The sequence below is a fragment of the Panthera leo genome, chromosome B3 (genome assembly GCF_018350215.1).
Source record: "Panthera leo isolate Ple1 chromosome B3, P.leo_Ple1_pat1.1, whole genome shotgun sequence".
NCBI classification, from domain to species: domain Eukaryota; kingdom Metazoa; phylum Chordata; class Mammalia; order Carnivora; family Felidae; genus Panthera; species Panthera leo.
This window is the reverse complement of record NC_056684.1, coordinates 126732991-126746490: the sequence shown is the minus strand read 5'-3', so window position 1 is coordinate 126746490 and position 13500 is coordinate 126732991. Positions and strand designations below refer to the sequence as shown.

The following is a 13500-nucleotide window of genomic DNA, read 5'->3' as shown; positions in this document are numbered from 1 at the left end:
TCAATTGGTTAAGTGTCCGACTTCAGCTCAGGTCATGCATGGTTGGTGAGTTCGAGCGCCACGTTGGACTCTGTGCTGACCACTCAGAGCCTGGAGCCTGCTTCGGATCCTGTGTCTCCCTTTCTCTCTGCCTTTCCCCTACTCACGCTGTGTCTCTTGCTCCCTCAAAAATAAATAAAAATTTCAAAAACAAAAAATAATAAAACAAACAGGAAGGTCTCATATGGCATGCCCAGAATTGCACTGATGGGACACTGTCACTGAGCTAAGTTGAAAACTATGGCATTGATTCTATGGAGAAACACCTCCCCAAACCTCAATCCTCAAGAGTAGACTGAGGCATTCAGCAAGTTTCAAAACATGGGACCTGGCAATAAGGATAGAAGTTAGAACTGGACTCCACCCAGTCACGATAAAGAGCAACTTGTACTAACAGAAAGAGAAATAGTATGGGGTACAGTATGGGGACTAGGGTATCTCCTCCAAGCCAGGTTAGTAGACAGGATCGGGTTTTTTCAAATGGGCATAAGCTGCTCCTACCCTACATTCTGGCATATTGAGAGGGATATTAAGGTCCCAATGCTAAGGCAAAGACTGCTAGACGTGGGAAAAGAACAGAGAAGTTTAGGATTAGGCTGGCCCTGACTGCTTAAAGTACAAGATCCTACGGCATTTTGTGATAGCTACTTTCATGCGTCAACTTGAAGGGGTTTTTTTTTTTGGATTAGATTAACATTTAAATCAGTGAACTCTGAGTAAGAAGATTGCCCTCATAATGTAAGTAGTCCTCATCCAGTCAGCTCAAGACCATAACAGAACAAAAAGATCTGCCTCTCTGTGCAAGAGGGAGTTTTCCAGCAAACTGACTTCAGACCTCATCTGTACTACTGGCCCTCTTGGGTCTTGAGCCTGCCAGCCCACATTGTAGATGCAGACTTGCCAATCTCCATAATCATGTGCACCAGCTCCTTATACTCTCTTTCTCTCTATATGTAGACACACACATCTTACTGGTTCTACTTCTCTGGAGAATCCTAATACACACTTGAAACTACACCTCAAAAATATAAGACAATTTTGAAAGTTGAAGAGTCAGATCAACACTTTGGAGAATAATTCATATTATTTACTACTCTGGGGTCTCCACAGCTGCTTAATACATCATATTTAGTAACATATACTCAAAAATAAGATTACGTTTGGGGCGCCTGGGTGGCGCAGTCGGTTAAGCGTCCGACCTCAGCCAGGTCACGATGTCGCGGTCCGTGGGTTCGAGCCCCGCGTCAGGCTCTGGGCTGATGGCTCGGAGCCTGGAGCCTGTTTCCGATTCTGTGTCTCCCTCTCTCTCTGCCCCTCCCCCGTTCATGCTCTGTCTCTCTCTGTCCCAAAAATAAATAAAAAAACGTTGAAAAAAAATTAAAAAAAAAATAAGATTACGTTTGTTGAATAAATATAATCTGCAAAATAGTCTTTTTTCAAAGACTATTTTCAAAATAGTTTTTTTTTCAAAGCTTCTTATTTATTTATTTTGAGAGAGGGAGAGTGTGTGCACATTCATGTGAGCAGGCGAAGGGCCAATAGAGAGGAAGAAAGAGGATCCCAAGCAGGCTCCACATTGTCAGCGTGAAGCACAGCCTGACTCAGGGCTTGAACTCATGAAGCATGAGATCATGACCTGAGTCGAAATCAAGAGTTGGACACTTAACCAACAGAGCCAGCCAGGCGACCCTTTTCAGGGGTATTTGAGAAAAAAAAAAAAAAGCAATCCAACAAATAACATCATCTATATTAATGTGAAGGATGCTAAGTCTATAAAGGGAATAATTGATCATGGCTAGTCTGGCTTCCTAAGTTAGTTTTTGTTACTTCAGTTTATATTATGTATGGTCTTTTCCTAGTTGCTAGGGTTATGCAATAACCAATAAGGGAAAGCCACTGCTTTCATCAATAATAAATACAAGTGAGTCTACCAATGATTTTCCCAGCATTAACGCCATACGCACCAATTTTAGGAATAAAAAAACAATATAAAACACCTCCAACAACAACCTCCTAAAAATTATTTTTAACTTTGCAAACTTGTTAAGCACTTTCTCTTCAAAGCTTTGTCCCTGGTTCCATAAAGCAAAATCTTCAAGGAACTGATATTCTCCTCAGGTGAAATATACACTTAATTTTTCCATAATGTCTGTGATTTGCAATGATTTACTGACCTCTCTAGGATATCAAGTATTCTACCATTTTAAGTGCACAAAGGAATAGGGACCCCTGCCATGGTAATATTACTCTTTGTTACTCTCAGAGGGACACAGGACACAGGAGGTTAGTGAGACCAATCTTTATATGTAGCCTTTTGCCCTCAGGAAATCAGAGAATGTGTCACACTAGGTCCACTGTCTGTCTCTGATGTCCTTCAGAGAGCTTAGTCTTTCACTGGGCCTGGTAAAGACAGAAGGTAGTTATTCTGTTAGCAACTACTGTTTCCCAACTGCCTTGAGATATTTTATTTTGTATATGATACTTCTATTTCTCAGTCTTTAAAATAGTGTGTGTGTGTGTGCGTGCGTGCGTGCGTGCGTGTGTGTGTGTGTGTGTGTGTGTGTGTATTTGGTAAGGCTGCTGTAATCAAATATTACAAACTAAGTGGTATACATGACAGAAATTCATTGTCTTCCAGTGCTGGAGCCTAAAAGTATACATTCAAGGTGTTATCATTGTTGATTCCTTCTGAGAGCTGTGAAAGAACGATTGGTTGCAGCCTCTTTCCTTGGCTTGCTGATGCCATCTCCACGTTCACATGGTGTTTTCCCTGGATGTGTGCCTATCACCAAATTTTCCATTTTATAAGAACACTAGTCATATTGGATTAGGGCCTACTGTAATGATCTCAATTTGATTTGACTACATCTGTAAAGACCCTATCTCTGGGGTGCCTGGGTGGCTCAGCCGGCTCAGCATCCGACTCCTGGTTTCAGCTCAGGTCATGACTCACAATTCTGTGAGTTCGAGCCCCTCATCAGGCTCCTCATTGACAGTTGGAGCGTGTTTGGGATTCTCTTTCTGTCTCTCTCAACCCTTCTGCTCTCTCTCCCTCCCTCTACATAAACAAACAAACAAACAAACAAACAAACAAACTTCAGGCGGGGGAAGACCTTATCTCCAAAGAAGGTCACAGTGGTACTGGGCATTAGGACTTCAACATATTAATATGGGTTCGGAGGCACAAATGAACCCAGAACAGGGACTCTGTCAAAAAGAATGCCTGGCCTGATCTTCAGTTCACCATGAGTATCCAGCCAGTATTCTCACCCTAAACTACCATAGTATCTATCACACGACCATTTGTTGCGTGATTCTCTGTTACAGGCATTGTTGTGCATGTGTGTGTAACATGTGTATGTAACACATGTAAAAATACAACAATCTTTATGGGTCAAAACTGCTATGTTTTTACAAATGAGGGAAATGAGTCTGACAGAGATTAAGTAGCTTTGGACAAAGAAGCATAAGTGGCATACTTTACCTTGGAAGCACAGGTGACCCTTGAACAACATGAGTTTGAATTGCACGGGCCCACTTGTATGTGGCTGTTTTTCAAAAAATATATGCATTTTTGGTGTTGATAAATACAGTAAAGAACTGTAAATCTATTTTCTCTTCCTTATGATTTGCTTTTCTCTAGCTTACTTTATTGTATGAAAACAGTATGTAATACATATAACATACAGAATATGTACTAATCAGCTGTTTAAATTATCAATAAGGTTTCCAGTCAACAGGCTATTAGTAGTTAAGTTTTTGAGAAGTCAAGTTATACGTGAATGTTTAACTGCATGGGGAGGCAGCGCCCCAGCTCCCCTGCCCCACTTGTGTTGTTCAAGGACCACCCGTAGGTATTAGTCTCTCTACAAGGTGAATGCTTCATTTGCTTCTGTTTACCATTAACATTCTCAAATCCCTCCAGGAATTCCTCAGCTTTCCCTAAATCTAATCCTGCCTCAAAGCCTTGCTATGACAGTTAAGTGATTTAACGTTTTCGAGTGCTATGTTTAGAGTAGGCCAACTGCTCTTACAAATCACCCAGACCTCTCAGTGGCTTAACACAATACAGGTTTATTTTTCATTCACTTTATAGTTCAATGCAGGTTGGGGAATGGAGTGGATCTGCTTTAAACACTTATTCAGGGACCCAAGGTCCTTCCATCTAGTGACACTGTCATCCCTCAGGTCTTCAAGGTCCACCCCCTATTTTTTGCATCTCACTCACTGATAAAAAAGAGGAGAGAGAGAATATATGGAAATTGTACCTTTGAGGGCAGGGTTTAGAAGTGCATACATCATTTCCAACAACATTCTAACTGCTATAATGTAGTCACATAACAAGGTTAGGTGGGAAATGTAGAAGTAAAAAGGAGCAGGACAATGGCAAGCAACTAGCCAATTTCCTAAAATCTCTTAGAAAAACACTTGGCATAAGAGCTCAATAATGCAATTTATTAGGTAGGATCCATTGTTAAATCAAGACTGGTAGCTTTGTGAAGTCAACATGACCCAACTAAGCTAAGAAGATAGATACAACTATCCAAGGTATGTTGAAGACAGAATATAAGAACTGTCTGATAACCTAACTAATTTATACTATTGAGGATATAAAGATAATAATGCCTAGACCTTGTCTTCAAGGAATCATATACTTATTTTTTTTTTAATTTTTTATGTTTATTTTTGAGAGAGAGAGAGAGAGAGACAGAATGCAAGTGGGGGGCGGAGGGGCAGAGAGAGAGGGAGACACAGAATCTGAAGCAGGCTCCAGGCTATGAGCTGTCAGCACAGAGCCCGACATGGGGCTCGAACCCACTAACTGTGAGATCATGACCTGAGCCAAAGTCAGATGCTTAACTGACTGAGCCACCCAGGCGCTCAGAAATTATATACTTTTTAAATTATCAATGTCAACAGTAAAAATGTCCAATTTATAGTCATCAAAATATATTTATAATAATATTATTCAGGACTAGTTTTGTGTTAACATCTTAGAAAGAAATTAATTCCTTTTTGCTAATTTGCTCATTAGGTGACCTCTTTTATTTATAATTAAATGTCCTCAACTTCATCAACAAGAATATATTCAAGCTCAAAATCAATCAGGCAGAACTGACTTAATTCAGGTCAGACTCAGGCTAGAAACAGTTGGGAATTTGTAGCACAGATCAGTGGAGAGGGACTTGAAAATAGGATATATATGATTGGGGGCAAAGTGAGCGTAATGGAGTGAATTAAAAAGACAGCAAACTAAAGATGAAATGCAGTTTCAGTCAGAAATGGTAACTAAGTATAGTATGTTGAAACTCGAGAAGGAAATTAGCATTAAAAAAAGGCATGCCCTTTAAAAAACGGAGACTAAGAACATACTAAAGATTTAGCAATGGATAGAAGGAAGGACACAGGTAGGGGGAGCTTAGTAGGTCAGTATTTCAGAAAAACACTACGAAAAGGTGAGTTCTGAGGATGTCTGTGCATCATGTCACAGTGTTCCCAGCTAAATGGAATTCTATGAAGGTCGGTGGTTATTCCTGGCTAAAGAGCTGCATGTGGGCTAAGAAAAGTGAGCTATTCAGGGCTGAAATGAAGTGGTAGATATGGGAGAGCACAGTACAAATGGAAGTGAACTACCAGAACCATGATATCCAAGTTATCATACCTGTAGGAAAGGAAATCATGTGCAAAAAAGACACCAAAATGTCCATGGTAAGTAGAACCTTCCCAGCCCCTCTCTGGATTTATCTTGACATTTAATTTGCATCATCAGATTCTGAGTTCTTTTTATTTCTCCTGGATTTATCGTTGTCGTTTTGAATCAGGAAGGTTTCCTACACTGTACACCTTTGGAAAGAGGTGGCTAAAAGGAGAGACAGGTTTGGGAGGTTGTGGTTATCACCAAATGGGGTGACAGAGGAAGATCCCCTGCTTTGTACAGAGCCACCACATAGCCTTGTCCCCTTTAACTTCATGTGCAAAGCACCGGGTATAAATAGGACGAGATGTTTTCTTAGATCCAGTAGAACTGTTCTTCAAATAAGCTGAACGAAATCTTGGTGGCTAACGTAGAGAAGTTTTCACACATCTCATAGCCCGGTATGAGCAGGAAGATCCCCTGCTTTGTACAGAGCCACCACATAGCCTTGTCCCCTTGAACTTCATGTGCAAAGCACCGGGTATAAATAGGACGAGATGTTTTCTTAGATCCAGTAGAACTGTTCTTCAAATAAGCTGAACGAAATCTTGGTGGCTAACGTAGAGAAGTTTTCACACATCTCATAGCCCGGTAGAGCCTAAACTTTCTTTGTATCTCAGAATAGCTGTGGACAGTACTGAGAGTCGAGATTACTTCCTTACTTTTGACAAGAAAAACATGACCCAAAGAATTAAAATTACTGTCTCAAAGTCATAGATCTTCTAATTGGTGATTCTGAATATGAACACTGATTTATAACCCAAAGCTCATTTCACAGTCATATTGCTGACATTAAAAGCCAAATTAATCTCCTGATTACGGCGCAGGTAGGCTTGCCCAGCAGTAAAAAAGCTTTGCCAAGTAAAAAGTAGTCTTGTCAGGGAAACCATGCATTCGTACATGCATGTGAGTGCACACGTGCACCTGCACACTCACGTGTGTGCAAACACACCACCTCCAGTTATAACTTAAAACAAAGAGAATCAGTGCAGTAGACAGCATAGGCAGATGATTGGTTTTAAAATATCTGGTACCCAAATGAGATCAAATACAAGTTTAAATCTTCACTTTAATCCATCCAAGCCCAATAATTCACACACAAATCTACCTAGTTTAAAGAAAAATAAGTTGGGTGGTGTTCAGCTGGTAACTAACATTGCATAGGCATTTACATTGAGTCTGGAATGGGAAATAGAATCAATATACTATAATGACTTATTTTATCCTTTTATTTAGTCATTGATTCAACAAATATTCACTGAGTCCTTCTGAATTCCCAAACATTTTAGTAGATGTCAGGTCACAGTGAAAATGTAAATTGCAAAAAAAAAAAAAAAAAAAAGGCACACCTATTTTCATTAAAAGTATACTTATTATCACAAGTCTCCCTCTAGTTAATAAGCATTATCACTTGTTCTGACCTAACTTTGCTTACTTTTACACTATTATCTGCTAGATTTAATTAACAGTATCTGTGAATAATCAAAACAACTGAAATAATATAGAGGAAAGGTGGCATATATCATGAATGTAGCATCTTCTTTGCCTCAATCTATTTGTTCATTTTTTTTTTCTTATTATAAATCCTCAGGCTTCCTAATCTCCTCATCTGTCAAGCTTGACTTTATTACCAGGCATGCTCTTATAACAATGAATGCGGTGAGTTTGTCTCCCCCAGAAAAGGGGTTCAATCAAAGAAGGTCATTTTATTCTGATTTGAGAAAATTTAATTATCTCTGCTGTCTTTATAATTTGCATATTTTACCCACAATGCACCATAACACATTTTCTTTTAAAATTATCATGACCTATAGATGAGTCATTTTTATCCTTGTGGCTACTGTTGAGTAAAGTGATGGACAGATTGAGAAACTTCTGCAATTACTGTTTCAGTCCAATCTAACTGAATATATGTTAGGGCAGAATGGAGGCAAGAGATTTCAATTGTCCTGATCTGATTCTTTTTTTTTTTTCTTTCTTTCTTCAAATCTGTCAGTGACTGTAATAGCATTGATACTATCTCTGAGCTGCTTGTCTACCATGACTTACACATTTTAAATTTAAACTAACTTCCCTTTTTCTATGTATCTCATATTTCCTAAAGCAGTGGACTAGTAAGCGGAAAGGTACACACCATGTAATGGGTAGGTAATTCTCTCCTCATAAACATCTTGAAAGATAGAGCAAAGTAATACACAAAGCCAAAGCCAACCAAATAAAAAGAAAACAAAGACAGAAACTAACACCCACTGCTATGACACTGTTACAGGAACACTGGGGATTTATAAACACAGAGTATCTCACATCACATTGTACTTAGAATAAAAAAATCACCTTAAGCAGGTTTTGATTAATGAGACACTCAAGAGGTTAATTGGGCTAAATTTTGACCTGGATTTTCTTCTAAAGGCTAATTATGAAGTTTGTGTAACTCAATCTATAGTGTTAGAAAACATCATGGTTTCAGAGCTGCCAATTCTCCTTTCCCTCTATTTTTACACATTATTATTAGGTTTTCATTCTGGTTTGCTTTTTAGGATGGGAGAATTTAGCTTAGGGTCAATAGCCCAGCCTTGAATTATGATGAGATTCAAAAAAGTCCCCATCCTTACAAGCAGATTTCTGACAGCACTGAATTTTATTAATAATAACTGTATAATTTAGCAGCATGTGAGACAAACTTATATGACACTTTTGCAAATGAAATAGTTCATCTTTTTTTCAAGCATACCAATAAATGCCACCAACGTCTCACACTCCCCACATAAACCGAGTCCAGTTATAGAAAGCGGGACCCTTTCATATCTTCACTTCTATTAACTTATGATTTTTTTCTGAGATTGAAAAGCTTTGTTTCAGAGCCTGTGGCTCTTTTTAAACATGCTTAAGGAACTTTTTGTTTTGTTATTTTCTTCCTTTGAAGCAAGTTAACGTTTCTTTTTATTCTTTTGATAGGAAACCTCCAAAAGCTATTGGAGGGAAAAAAAACCTTCAGATACAAGTTTTAAATCTGTAAGGATGTTATTTCTTCTCTGATTTACCAAGATTTCCATGCAGGCGGGTGACTTATTTCCTTTGTTGCCTTCCTCTAGTCCTTAGCTCTCAAGTGAGTGAGGCTAATTATTTGTCAAATGAATTTTTGTTATTTTTTTAAGTATAATTTATTGTCAAGTTGGCTAACATACAGTGTATACAGTGTGCTTTTGGTTTAGGGAGTAGATTCCGTGATTTTTAAAATTACAGAATTATTACTGAGTTCTTATTATGTAACAGACGTCTTGTGCTACGCACTTGTATGTGTGTCATTCCATTAAAGATCACAAAAACTCTGTGAAAATTGTTATTTCCATTTTTAGAAGATGAAATAGAAGGATCACAAAATTTACCCAGGTAAGTAAATAGCAGAGCCTGAGATCAATGTAACTGTATTTGTCAGGCTCTAAACCCTATGCTTTTAGCCATTACTCAGTCACCAATGGAAACAACTCAACAGTGTGCCAAATAGGTCACGTGTTTCCCTCTACTCGTCAGTCCTTCTTGCTGTTAGCCGGGGCCATGTGAGTCATTTAGCAGTGGGATGTGAGCAGAGCTGCCGGATGCTATTTTCAGTCTGAGGTAATTTAGGGTAGGTGTGCATTTTTCTCATTTTCTTTCCTCCTGCCGCAGCCAACCTGGAAGCCACAAGTTGGCAGTAACCTAAGATGGTAGAACCTACAAGTGCCCAACTTTCCGAGTGTCTAACATGGAACAAAGCCACCCTCCATTTTCAAAATGTGCTTTAGATTTGTGGTAAGAATATAATGAGATTTGGAGGGTAATTTGTTACTCTGGAAAAACCCAACCTTTCCTAACTAATATAGTGTCCTGTGAGAAAGACAAAATGGATTATTTAGTGATTAAATGCATATATGATTGATTTCATTGGTTCCAAGTGAGTATATATTATATTAACAAGGATACATAATTCTCATAACTGGCAATACATGATATCACACATCTGGAAGAACAGAATAAAAAAGTATACAGGGGCACCTGGATGGCTCAGTAGGTTGAGTGTTGGACTCTTGATTTCGGCTCAGGTCATGACCTCATGGAACTGAGCCCTGTGTCCACGTGGAGCCTGCTTAAGATTCTCTCTCTCTCTCTTTCTCTCTCTCTCTCTCACCCCCCTCTGCTCCTCTCCCCAACTCACACACACTGTCTCTTTCTGTCTCTGTCTCTAAAATAATAAAAAATTTAAAAGTATACAGATGCCACAAAATACTACCAATATTAACCTTTTGAGAATCTTTGTTCAAGCATTTTTTTCTTTCTTTTAATCAAAGAGGAAAAATTCTGGAACTTTGTATTCTTCAGTTAATAACATTTACTACTCTATCTGATTATGAGCCACTGCTAAGTCAGCCTTATCTGAGACCGACAAAAATTTGGGAGAGAAAGATACAAATGTTGGGGGGACTTACAGGCATGGAATGGAGAGAAGAGCCTATCTGATAACATGCTGTAGATAAGGTCTTACTCCTCTGTATAAAGATTTCAAGACAAACAGGAGTCAGAGTTTCAAGTAGTGTTAGTCCCTGCAAAATGTGACTCACTCACATAATGAGTTTCAGTTTGTTCAAATTGGAAGAAAAAAGACTGTTAGTCACAGAATTGTCTTTTCTAAATATATGCACAGAAAATACCATTAGGAACTTTACTTTGGGAGAAGAGAAAATATGTGTGTCTCAGTATGGAGTAACCAAAACTGTGGACTATCACAACACTGAACCATGTGAATAGGTAAATTAGTGAAATCATGTTGCTAAAGCTGTTACTTTGGACTAGGATCCAGGAGGTATAGCTGTTTATACAATCGTAGGCAAGTCATTAACATGCCAGGTTCAGCTTTATGCAATTTGTAGAAATTCGTGTAATGTGGAAAAATAATGTCTGAAATATCTCCTAGCCTGAATATTCTGAAAATCTCTAAATCTTATAGCATAGTGGTTAAAAACATATGCTCTTAACAGCTTTATAACCCATCATATTACCTAACCTTTTTGTAGTTAATTTTCTTGATCTATAAAAATTAAAGTAATAATTGATCTCCTAAGATTATTGTGTAAATAAAATTAGGATAGTACAAATAAATGATGAGAATTGTGTCTGACATATAATAACTACTTAATAAATAATAATGAGTTCTGTAGATAAAGTAATACATATTTTCAAAGTTGTTCATGCCCTAACAGATGTTGGGGAGGAAAAATGTTTATTTTACCCTTTAAGGTTCTTCTGGCTGGTGTAGGAGTTAAAATGACATGAGACAGATTAACAGAAGAAAATACAAGGAAAATATGTATGTACTGGGATTCCATAAGAAAAATGAGGCCCACAGGCAATCGGGAAATTGACGTTCATACGCCTTCCAGGGCTAAGGAGAAAGAGTTAGAGGTCTGGGACTTAAAAGAGAAGGCAGACAATTCACAAGAAAATTAAAAAGAGTAAATGTGTGGTAAACAAATGTTTGCTGGGCCATACAAAAACAATGGGACACAGAAAGAAATTTTCACAGACTTTGCTAATCTCCTCTCTACCTATCACACCTAGTTTATATTATGCTATAGTTTAATATGGTGATAGCTCTCTTCCTGGAGCAGATCCTCAACCTAAATTTTTTTGGGCAGTTAGACGGAAAGGTCAAAGGTTCTTCATTCAAATTACTTTCCTTTTTTTAGGAGACAATCATCTCAGCTCAAGAGATTTGTTTGTTTTCTCTATTCTTAATATGCTGTAGATGAGTCTTATTTCTCAGCTGGAAACTGAACTAGAACTGGGGGAAGAGATGTACCCCAAAACTGGAAAGCTTTCCTCGCAATGTCTGTCGCTGTGACTCGAACAATCAACAGTCTATTCCAGGAAGCAAAAGTATAATAAATAGGAAGCTTGGAGGATGGGGAAATCTCATTAAATGACAACAAGAGGAAGATTTTGCTAAAATGCTGGCCTTTCTCAGATGATTTTAAAGGAATTCAGTAAAGATAATTGGATTCGTGACTAAACAGAGGTAAGAGGCAAGCACGGTGGTAAGGGTAGAAAGGAAACTGAGGTAAATGTCACAGTGATGGTCCCTTTGAGGTCTCTTAATAGAAAAACCTTTCCTAAATCTGCATTTTACTTTAATACAAATGACCTTTCTTTTATAAAAGCAGAGGAAAACTATATATATTATTTTCTTTAACATGAAAGACTTTCCTCTTACGTATTTACATGTACCCTAACTTTTTCTGGACCCTAAATTCGAGATTAAGTGAGAGAAATGTGCTTAAATTCTACCATTATTCTTCCTTCCTTCAATATTATGTAAGGAAGAAACATATCAGTGGAAAAGTCAGAAAGATGTGTACTGGCAAATTAACAACAAATACATATTGTGTAATCTACAGATGTTCTATGGCTTAAAAGTTCTCTATTTCTACAAGCCAATCTGATTTTCAGTTGCTCAGCGCAACAGACTCCCAACCTACTCCCCTGGGACCTTTCTGCTGTTACCTTCCAAAACGGATTAATTAGTACCTGGAAAAGCCATGCGGGGGTGCTGGTAACTGCTCAACTACTCGCTGAGACTGTAGTCATTTCCAGAAGGAGAAAGGGTGCTCTGCTGCCGATGTAATAGGTGAGCTTTGTTTATACACTCCAACATTAACTGAAAGACAAAGGAGATATAAGTTGGGTAAGGAATTTTCCAGTTAAGAGTCAACATACGATGTCACTTCTCTACAAGAACCTTGCCATCCCCAAGTATAGTTCGTTCAAGCTGAGGCCTGCCTATCTCTTTCACAGTGACACCAGCATCTGACACATTCAGGGGATGCGTGGCTGTATTCTGAGCCAAGATACTAATTATAAAGAACATGAAAGGATGCTAAATTTGGCTTGAGAACAAAAGCAAATGCCTGTTCTTTTAAAAATCAGTTCTAACATTTGATCTTCTTAACCATCTTTGGTGATTGTAATAACACTGGAAAATAACACTGCATAAAGGATTAGTAAACATTGCTAAGAAAGAAATGGCACAAAGATAATAAAATTACATTTGGTTAAGAAACCTGGTTCCCTCTTAGGGCCTCCATCATATATTCAACCTTTTTGTGCTTTTTGCCAAATCACTGCCTGATTTCATTATTCATAACAATCATCTCTAATAATATGGATAAAATTTTTTATTGTTTTTACTTGGCGGGGGAAGATTTCTCTGGCTTTAGTGAAACCTACATGATTGAAAGTATTGTACAGAAGATTGTCACAAGCAGATAGGGCTTGTTCTTAGCCATGTGTTCTCATTCTGTACTGTTCTCTGTTCCTTAATTATGCTTCACTACAGATGTTGTCCTCTATTTCCTCATCCTTCATGCCTTGCAACTTCACGACCCCAATTCCACCTGAGCCTGTTGTGCACCCTCCTCTCAACTGAGGACAAATTGGCTTAGCTTGAAGCATTCCATCTCCGTATGTTGAAACCTTTCCCAACGGCAGTTCACATTCGAGTCTGGGTCACTTTCCTCACCAACAGAAGAGAACCAGGTACTGGCTGTGTTGGTTGTCAAAGAAAACCCCAACACTGTCAAATCGTCTCAATACCTGCAACGTTTATAACACAGCTACAAGAATGGGTATCAAAGGTGCTTTGAGCATACTTTTTCTCTAAAAGCTTAAAGTTTAAGTCCTGTAACCAACACGAAACCCTAATCCCCCAAGGTGTACAGGTAGAGCGGTCATAAAGA

General features: G+C 38.4%; 1 long non-coding RNA gene across 1 annotated transcript; it reads left to right on the top strand.

The window, feature by feature from the left end:
- The first annotated feature begins 11488 nt into the window (after window positions 1–11488).
- LOC122223012 lies at window positions 11489–13277 on the top strand. The gene is made up of 3 exons (XR_006203983.1): window positions 11489–11783; window positions 12163–12392; window positions 13101–13277. It is a non-coding gene; the product is annotated as an uncharacterized LOC122223012 (long non-coding RNA).
- The last annotated feature ends 223 nt before the right edge of the window (window positions 13278–13500 follow it).